We start from the raw sequence: 10544 nt of genomic DNA, 5'->3' as shown, positions 1-10544 counted from the left end.
GTCTTGAAGGAATTCCTTCATCACATGATCCTGATGCACCTCAATATGTTGGTGAGTTAGGTTGAAACTTTGCCGTGAATCAAATGGGAAATAATTGGTCAGCATTGCTGGTGATTCTTTTAAATCACAACCCATCTTTATTTACCCTTAATACTACAAAATCCCAGCTCTGGTGAATAAATGCCAATTGTCTAGCCTACCTTTCCATCCTTAAAACACAGTTTCCTCAGAACTGGAATCTCATAAGCCTAGTCTAGTTGATTTTCAACAACTAATATTTTCCCATGGTGTTTCAATGTTCATTGCCAGTTACCTTACTCTGATTTCTAAATCTGAATAGCAAACAGTTGTTAAACGTTCATTAGACCTAAGAGATGATGTTCAGGATTGGTGTTCTACTAACTTTATTCAGGTTTCTTCTTGCATAAAAAAGCAAAGAACACACCGTAACAGGAATATAGCTACCTAAAACTGTTCAAATCTAAGTATGTGCTTCTACAACAGCTGAATTTCTTCTACACTGAGGCCACCAATTTACAGTGTTGTCTTCCTGCTGTCCCAAGACAAGTACAGCCACTCCTTCCTCCACAAAGGCACTAGAATTTGTGCCACGTAGCAAGACACTTTGAGTAATTGGTGAAAACTAGTCCTTCCAAAGAAGGGGAAAAAAAAGTTTAATTTTCAGCTGGTCTGAGCAGGGAAACAACCTGCTTACCATATTCCTGTTTAATTAGAACACTGTTGTTCAGGGACAGTGGAGAGTTCTTAACCTTGTCTAGCAGAAATGTGTTGCAGCCTGTCTTGATCTACATAAAATGAAAATGTGGTTATATCAGAGCATTCATCTCACTTTTAATTTAGCTCACATAGGTGAGAATATTAGTGAAGACACTGCTGCACTGCCTTCATCAGGAATTGGCAACTGTAATGCTTGGTACAGGCTTTTAAAGGGACAATGCTCAAGCTGCTAGACCACACTGCCAGACCTCCACTGCTCCTGTTACAAACGCTGGCAAAGTTACTGGCTCCTGCTACAGTCACACTTACCTTGTGCTGTGAAAACATACCCTATTAGTGGCTAATTTTTTCATGGGTGCTATCACTAATTCTTGCTGCCCAAATGCACATTCTTCTAGTGATGCTCAAAGCATGAAATACAAAAGCTTAAGTTTCAAAAGGACCACAATTTTTTATTTACGGGCTAGGAAAGCGGAGTTATCCTGTGTGTGACTCACTTCTCTCATGATCTTTGGAGAACTGGCTCTTAAAAAAATTACAAGACCCTGACTTCACAGTTTAAAAAATAAAAAATAAAAAAAAAAGCCTGAAAAAACAAAAAAACTTTTTCTCAATTTTTCTTATTTTTCTTGAAATTGCATGTCAGATAGACTGTAAAGTGAGCCCAAATAGTTTGATTTCAAGAATGTTGCCTTCAACACAAAGCTTTCATTTCTAGAAAAAAGGATACAGCATAATCCACAACCCATTTTCTATTATCCTATTCAGATAGCTTTCATTCAAATAAATGTGCCCACTTCAAGTTTGAATGTGAACTACAGCTCTTCTGTGAAACACACTGAGAACCTCAACATGGCATTCCTCCCAAGTGCACAACTGCCTCTAGTAGCTATTAACTCAGGTAGGAAATGCACTAAGTGAATCAGTAACAATTTTTTTGTTGGGGATAAGACCTGTACCACATAAGCTGAAACAGCTTCCTGGGCCAAGAGCACCAACTTCCTACAAGGTTTGCTGCTGTTCATCACCAGATACGCTATCAGAAAGCAATATGGTGGTGCAACTCAAGGTACTGATGAGCAAATACTAAGCAAAGTGAGTTACTTATTCCAGAAGAGGTAAACAGTCCAGCTTTGTATTCCACAAACAACATAGAATCATAGAATCATTCAGGTTGAAAAAGACCTTCAAGATCATCCAGTCCAACCTTTGACTGAACATCACCTTATCAACGAAACCACAGAACCGTAAGTGCCACATCCAGTTGTTTCTTGAGTACTTCCTGGGGTAGTGACTCCACCACTGCCCTAGGCAGTCCATTCCAATGCTTAACCACGCTTTCAGTGAAGAAATTCATCCTTATGTCCAACTTGAAGCTACCCTGGCACAGCTTGAGGATATGTCCTCTTGTCCTCTCACTAGCTGCCTGGGAGAAGAGACAACCTCCCTTCAGGCTGTAGTGAGCTTCCTTTTCCCCAGGTTAAACAACCCCAGCTCCCTTAGCCATTCCCGTAGGACATGATCTCTAGACCCTCCACCAGCTCCACTGCCCTTCACTGGACACTCTCCAGCACCTCAGTGTTCTTCTTGTAGCGAGGGGCCCAGAACTGGACACGGCACTTGACGTGTGGCCTCACCAGTGCTGAGTACAGGTGAGTACAGTGCTGAGTACAATCACTGCCCTGGCCCTGCTGGCCACACTATTCCTTATACAGGCCAGGATGCCATTGGCCTTCTTGGCCACCTGGGCTCACCAATGGTTCATGTTCAGCTGCTGTCAACCAGCACCCGCAGGTCCTTTTCTACTGGACAGTTTCCAGCCACTCTCCCGTCCTTTTCCCCAGGTTAAACAACCCCAGCTCCCTTAGCCATTCCCGTAGGACATGATCTCTAGACCCTCCACCAGCTCCACTGCCCTTCACTGGACACTCTCCAGCACCTCAGTGTTCTTCTTGTAGCGAGGGGCCCAGAACTGGACACGGCACTTGACGTGTGGCCTCACCAGTGCTGAGTACAGGTGAGTACAGTGCTGAGTACAATCACTGCCCTGGCCCTGCTGGCCACACTATTCCTTATACAGGCCAGGATGCCATTGGCCTTCTTGGCCACCTGGGCTCACCGATGGTTCATGTTCAGCTGCTGTCAACCAGCACCCGCAGGTCCTTTTCTACTGGACAGTTTCCAGCCACTCTCCCGCCAGCCTGTAGCACTTCATGGGGTTGTTGTGGCTCAGCTGCAGCCTTGGCCCATGGATCCAGCCTGTCACCTACCCTCCAGCAGATCAACATTCCCACCCAGGCTGGTGTCATCTGCGAACTTACTGAGGGTGCACTCAATGCCCTCTTTCAAATCATTGATATTTAACAGGACTGGACCCAACACTGAGCCCTGGGGAACACCACTGGTGACCGGATGCCAACTGGATGTACCACCACTCACCACAACTTTCTGGGCCTGGCCATCCAGCCAGTTCTTACCCCAGCAAAGGGTGCACATGTCCATGCCATGGGCTGCCAGCTTTTCCAGAAGAATGTTATGGAAGACAGTGTAAAAGGCCTTACTAAAGTCCAGGTAGACAATACACATAGCCTTTCCCTCATCCACCAGGCAGATCACCAAGTCATAGAAGGAGATCAGGTTGGTCAAGCAGAACCTGCCCTTCCTAAACCCATGCTGGCTAGGCCTGATCACCTGGTTACCCTGTACATGCCATGTGATGGCACACTTCCATGACCTTCCCCAGCACCAAGGTCAGGCTGGCAGGTTTGTAGTTCCCTCGATCCTCCTTACAACCTTCTTGCAGATGGGTGTCAGACTGGCTAGCCTCCTTGGAATGAAGGAGATGATTTCCTGCTCACACAAAACCAAGCAGGACCTACACATACGCCGAGCTCTCCATTTGAAAACTGCTAATTTAATGGTTGCAATTAGTTGGGTCAGACTCAACAAACTGATGAATAAACAACCTCTCTCCAATGACAATATTAATGGACCAAAATTTGGAGATACAGACCTTAATGTTTTACTGCTATAAACCTTCTCCTGTTCCTACACCTCAGAAATGTCATAAGACCTTTCAGTGTCTTTAATAAAAGCCAAAATCTCAGAAAAATAACAAGTACCAGTAAGAAGCTAAATAAACAAAACAGAAATTTAATAAGAAATTCTAATTCTATAATCTACTATAAGAGTTAAAAATATTAACAAATATAATCTTAATATCTTTTAAGATAACTATCATCATAAACATATCTGAATGACATAAACACATTACAGAATCACAGAACGGGTCAGGTTGGAAGAGACCATAGTGGGTCATCCGGTCCAACCTCCCTACTTTAGCAGGGTCATCCTAGAGCACATTGCACAGGATTGCATACAGATATTGCTTAGCCAAAGTCTGCTCTTTCCTGCAATTTGCTTACAGACTGTATCTGGTTTTTCATTTGAGAATGCCATGCATCAGTCAGATGCCTTCTTACCTTTTTTCCCATTAATTTCTGAAAATGTTCTATTATTGGTCTATTCCTTGGGCTTGATTCAACAATCTCGATTAATTGTTGGGTTACTCTAGCTGTAGTCAAGAGTCCTTAATCATGTATTTTATCTCACACTGTTTAACACTTAATAGACCTATTTGCTAGCAGACTAAAGATTAAAAGCTCCCTCTTTTTTTTTTTCTTTTGAACACTGGTCCTTCAATGCTGTTTGATCCTGAAAAGTTGTAAGATACTGTACTTTAGAGCATGAGTGTATTACAGTTAAAGGATCAGACCTGGAAAGTCTGGTATTGTCTGTACTTCATGTCCCTATCTCCAATCACTTCCTTTCTGACTCTGGAAACAGGAACTACTCAAAATACTCAAAAGAGATTTTCACTAAAAGTGCCATTCTTATAACTACTCATGTCACTGGACCCTGACTTTTCTGCAGAAAAATCACATAGTACACATGGTACAAAACATTTTAAAAGCACCGTTCCTTAACAAGTACCAATTCTTAAACAACAATTTAATTCCAAGAAATAACTTGGAAAATACCATCTTCTTACTGAACAGACCTGCTTTCAGAGAGTGTTAAGGCAAATGCTTCCTCACATCACAGTTTTTGCCACTCTTTACTGCTGTTAAGCCAGGAAAACTAACACAATTTCGCTCATTCTGAGGAGTCCCACCCCTGTTCCCACAGCAATAGTATTATTAACAAAGTTCTCTTTGCTCCACCAAAATTTTAATCTTCATTATATCTCTACAGTCCCACTAAACACCACCAAAAAACCTAGGCTGTGCAAGCTTAAACAAGGGCAAAATAAATGTTACTCATGATGAGTATCTGAAAGAAAGAAAAGGACTGCAAAGGGAAAAAAAAAAAAAAAAGAAAAGACTGTGAAAGATTTAATGAGCTCAAGCTATTTAACTTATCAAAGAGAAGAAGTGAAGATCTGAAAGTACCTACCCAGGAAACAAAATTTCAATAATGTAAGCAGCTGATAAGCATGTAGTAAGCAAATGTAGAAGTAAAAAAAAAAAAAAACCAAACCACAAAAAAACCCCAACCTAACAGAAGGCAGAGACTAAGCAAATTTAGACTGGTATGTGAAGAATCCAAATTACTTTAAACCTGAGAAAAGTTCAATTACTCTTCTGAAATATTTCTTTAGGTACAAATAATTATAGAAGTTAAAGCAGAAATCCTAAAACTGTATTGTACAGACTGGCCATTTATTTATTCTCTACATATATTTATCTTCCTGCTGGAAATAAAGGTATAAGGTGCCTCAACCTGCCTTTCCTGACTGCTTTTTCATACACAAATGAGTCTTACTCCCCTTCATGAATGCAGAACATCCAGTGCCTTATTTGTAATTTCTTCTTTAATTTCAGCAGTTTCAAAAGGAACTCTGAAGAAACATCTCTAACTATAAAATTTCCTGAGCAAGGGACCTGAGCCAGCTTCAGAAAGTTAGTGAAAAAGAGCCATGCTGATATGTTGTTATCTATTATGAGATAAGCACACTGGAACAAAATGAGAAAAGTTAACTAATGGGCTTTGAAACATGGAATCAGCTTATGGAATTATTTGGAAAGTGATAGAGCATAAAGAAGAGCACAAAACCATACGCACCATTGCGTACCTCCAGTATTACGCTAAGGTGTAATACTTGCCTACACACCCTAAGAACTAGCCTAACTAAGCCAGCCTGGATAAAGGAAGAGTTACAGTCATTTCAGTGTGCTGCCATATTGAGGAAAAAAAAAAGCATAAAGTAGAAGGAAGATATTTAAGCCAAAAATTGTAGGAAAAAGTGTATTAAATACCTTAAAAATTAATTACCAAATTTAAACTTAAAAATACCAATTAAAAGTCTTTCATAGTTCAGAAACTTATTAGTGAAAATTATTTTTTAGCTTGCAAAAATAATAATCACATTTTATTTTACATTTGCAGTTATCTGAATTAAGATGCGGGAAAATATTTGGAGCTCCTTGTCAAATTTTTAAGGGGAATATTTTGATATGAATGATTAAGAGTATGCATAGATAAATTCCCTTTTGAACTGCTTTCATACTTGAACTCAAACATCTTTAAGGGTTTGAGGGATGGAAGCAATTATTTCTGTTCTGATAATCTTGAGAAAAAATGGCAGTAGAACCACAAAAGGCAGAGTAAAGAGTATTTTAAGATTCACAGGAACACTTGCTTATCCAAGGAAATTCATTGTAGCTGATCTAAACCGCATGCTCCATTTCAAATGGCTTATAAGATATCAGAGAACGGCACTTGGTAAGACAAAAGCATTTCAAAGTCTTAAAAAAAATAGCTAGCAGAGATAAACTGTAATAAAGCTCTTTGAAACTAGTAAGAGCCTCAAATACAAGCTAATTTAGACATGAATCTATTCTTCTGGAAACAGATTTGCAAATATGAGACATTTCCAGAGCAGTAACTAAAATATGACATAATTATGTTCAAAATAAAAAGAAGCATTCGATTGTGAGTTGTTTCATGAGCAGGTCTGTGGGCACAGATCTACAGTGGCAAAAAAAAAGATGTCTATTAAAACCAACTATCAAGATTCTATCTAGATTTTCAAGAGCAATCATGAACCTGCAGAATTATTCACTAAACTGTACTGGAGGTTTAATATTTATCTTTCTTACAACATGTATTTTCAACAATGGCTACAAGTACAGACAAAAACATTATTTAAACTGGAATCTGAGATAACTACAATTCTTACAGCTACCATACCTTAAAGAACTCATTCTTTCAAAACACGAACCATCATCTCAGAATAGTGATAATAAAATAATAATCACAATAGTAACAGCAATTGTGAAAGATAGTAATGATAACTTTATTGACTTAAATCTCTCTCCCCCTCTATATCTACACATATAAAAGGAGTTGAAAGGGTTTCCTAGAAGTAGAATTAAAGAAAAAAACCCAAACAGCCAAATAACTTTTGTAATTAAATATACATTATGGAAGCTCAACAAGTGTGTTCTTATGTAGTTCAGTTTGGAGGCCAAAGGCCAGATCTCCATATTTTCACCCAAAGTCCTGCTTGCAGTCACAGAAAATACTAAATCAGTAAAGAAACTTAAAGCATTCAATGAGAAATACAACTTCAGGGGGGGAAGGGGGTCCTGGCAGTAAAAAGTATACATGGTTTCTACAAGTGTAAAATGTGGCAACTATGTATATTCAGACTTTTCATTAAAATAATTCATAATTTCAGTGACCAGTAATCCTGACAGGGGCTTGATCATTTTAAATGCAGGATATATTGAAATTAACATAAATTCAGCTTCTCTTTGAAAGCTTCTGAGGAGCAGTTGCTTGGGTAGTGTTTTAACATTGACCTGTCAGGAAAAAAAAAAGCTAGAAAATGCAGACCTGGGCTGTTCAGTCTCAGCCATGAAATCCCCTTTAAGTCTATACACAGCAGCTAGAGAATTACAGGCATGTTTTTCAAAAATACAACCCCAGAATTAGCCTTTGAACAAGAAGCGTATTTGGTATACCTAAGTAAGTAAACAAAATTAGGTAAGGAAAAAAAACATAAAATATTCTAAAATATGACAGCTTTATACCTGACTATTTTTCAAGTCCCTTACAAAATGGAAACAGAGTGGTTGAGCCATTTTTGGTCAAGTCTCTCCCCTCTACCTGAAAGAGTTACAAAAAAATGCAGTTTCACTGACAATGCAGGAAGGTGGAGATTCACCTGTTAACTCTTTTACATTCCCAATCATCATGTGTGGCAGGTAATGTAAGTGTTTTAGTAAATGAGTACTGGGATTTCTAAGGAATATATTTGTTTCAGGCAGAAGGTAAGTCTATGGACATCTTGCTACTGCTTCCACATTCACTGCACCATAAAGACGAAAGCAATCTATAGTCTAGGTATCTCATGTAACAGAGTGTTTAAAACGTTATCAACATTGCAACAATAAATATGAACCACTAAAAGCTCCTGAATATTCAGTACTATGTGAAAAAGTGGCATTTGTTCCTTTTAAAAAATGTGCTGATGTTTTTAAAAGATAGAGCAGCGCTCAACACCTTTCATACTGGGTGGCGTACCCAATTCTAGACTTCACAAAAGAAAAGACTTATCACAAACATTCCTAAACCTCCTGACATCTTCAGAAATTCAGACAAAAGACATTCTTCTCAATTGTTCATCTTAGTAAATCTCAGACATTTCAGTGTAGACAAATGCCAAAGGGAAAAAACAAAATCAATCAAACAATTAAAACAACCTACTAAATTTCACTATATAACAAAGGAAGAACAGTGTGTGTTACATAATTTACAAAAACAGCAAGACATTATCATAAATCTTGCCAACAAGGGAGGAGCTGTAGTTCTTTAGTATGGGGTTCATTACACTAAAGAGGCAGCAAAACAAATGGCAGAAATGTGTTACTTTAAAATGCCCTGATATTTTCATCCTGAAGTTGTTATTTCTACAGCATGAAATTCCATATAAGATGTATACAAGTTATAATGCTATCAGAGTAGGGAAAATGCCAGAATTCACAAGTCAAATAATGGGACACCCTACCATGGTAAGGTACTCCTTAACTTCCTAAAAAAGTAGCTGTGTCCTATTGTGGCTTGGCATCAAGCCCATGTTGAAACCCTACCAACATAAATACTACCTTCTTTGCATGCACAGCAGACCTTAAAGAACATCCCTTCCAACAATACAAAGTACCTTCTCTCCACTGTGGACATTTGGTGGTATATAATATTACCATCTTGATACAGAATGTTAAGCAGTTAAGCCCCTTACAGTTCAAAATGCCCCATAAAGTCTACAAACCATTACTGACATCAAAAATGGACTAAAAGAATTAATATTTCAGAAATCCATTAAAAATTACGAATACTCATTTTTACAACTTTCTAAGTTTAGCAGAGTGTGTTCTTCTGCCAAATTGTTTCACATTTAAGGAGAAGATTGTTATTCCCAGGAAAATATTGCAAGCTGTAGAACTGAACCACAACTTCTTTTCTTTCCAAAAAAAAAAAATGGATTGATTGTATGTATCTTACAAATTCTTATAATAGGAACCAATTCTACAAGCAACAAGGTACACTAGATATTCTATACACTATATAGATATTCTATATACTGCTATTTAGTGCACTATGTATAATATCTAAAAAATTTAGTAGAAGAAAATTTTCATAATTTATTGAAATGTTCTGTGGCAATTCCCAGAAAATGTTATTTAAACACTGTGATACAGCTTAATTCTGGAAATTCATTAATTTCTGATTTGACTGTGAAGAAACTGCAATGTTTTTAACCCTATTTCCAGCACTACAACTCTTAAATTCTTAGCTCTGAGAAATCCAGCTCTAGACCAAATGCTTCTGACAGAAGTTATCATTCTTCATCCCAAAGAAGTGATAGTGAAAATAAAAACAACAGGCTAGAAGCCAATCTTTCAACGCAGTGTTCTACATCCCTCCCTCCACGAAACCTTCTATTCACATCAGTACAACTCCAAATCCTGCCTTCTTCTCTAAAAGCCTCTTTTGGTTATTTTGCAGCTTCAGGAGTAAGACTTCTCCATAAGGCAACCCTTTCTTGCCCCATTACTAGCTACTTCTATCTGTTACAACATCTTAAATCCTTCCCCGGATGTGAATGCCCTCCCCCTAACTACCATTCCCCATTTAGTTCACACTGCCTGCTGCTGCTGCACGGTCTCCAGGGTGCACTGCCGGGTGATCAGAATTCTGCCCTGCTTTCCTTGCCCATTATGTACTCAGAAAATAGTTCACTCAAGGGGAAGGTTTCAGGAGCCAGCACGTACAGAAGTAGCCATGTATGAGAGATCCTTAGCCATGGATATGAAAAAGGGGAAGGGGGGTTCAGAGACACTAATCCCACTTTATCCAACAACCACCTGAAATCAGTATGGTCTGTATCGTGGATAGAGCTAGTGGTCAAACAAAATACTGGTATGTCAGTTAAAGAAAAGGTACGCCGAAAGAGCATATGCACAAAAATAGTCTTCTGATAATTTCCAGTGCTCTGTCTGCAACACCAATAAGGCCATCAAGTATCTCTTTAGACTGAAAAGATACCAACTTCTACAGACTGTTGTCAAATTAACTTGACAAAAGTTTCCAGATTATGAAAACACAGTGTAAGGATATAGAGAACTTTGGTTTTCCTATATAATTTTGTCCACCTACCTAATTTTCGATTTTTGTTCTGAATGGCTGTTGTCATTGCCTCTTTCCACAAAAGAAGGGTACTGCGGGCGGAGGGGGGGGGG

Source organism: Corvus brachyrhynchos, unplaced genomic scaffold (genome assembly GCF_000691975.1).
Source record: "Corvus brachyrhynchos isolate BGI_N302 unplaced genomic scaffold, ASM69197v1 scaffold71, whole genome shotgun sequence".
NCBI lineage: Eukaryota > Metazoa > Chordata > Aves > Passeriformes > Corvidae > Corvus > Corvus brachyrhynchos.
Note: the sequence above shows the minus strand (reverse complement) of the source record.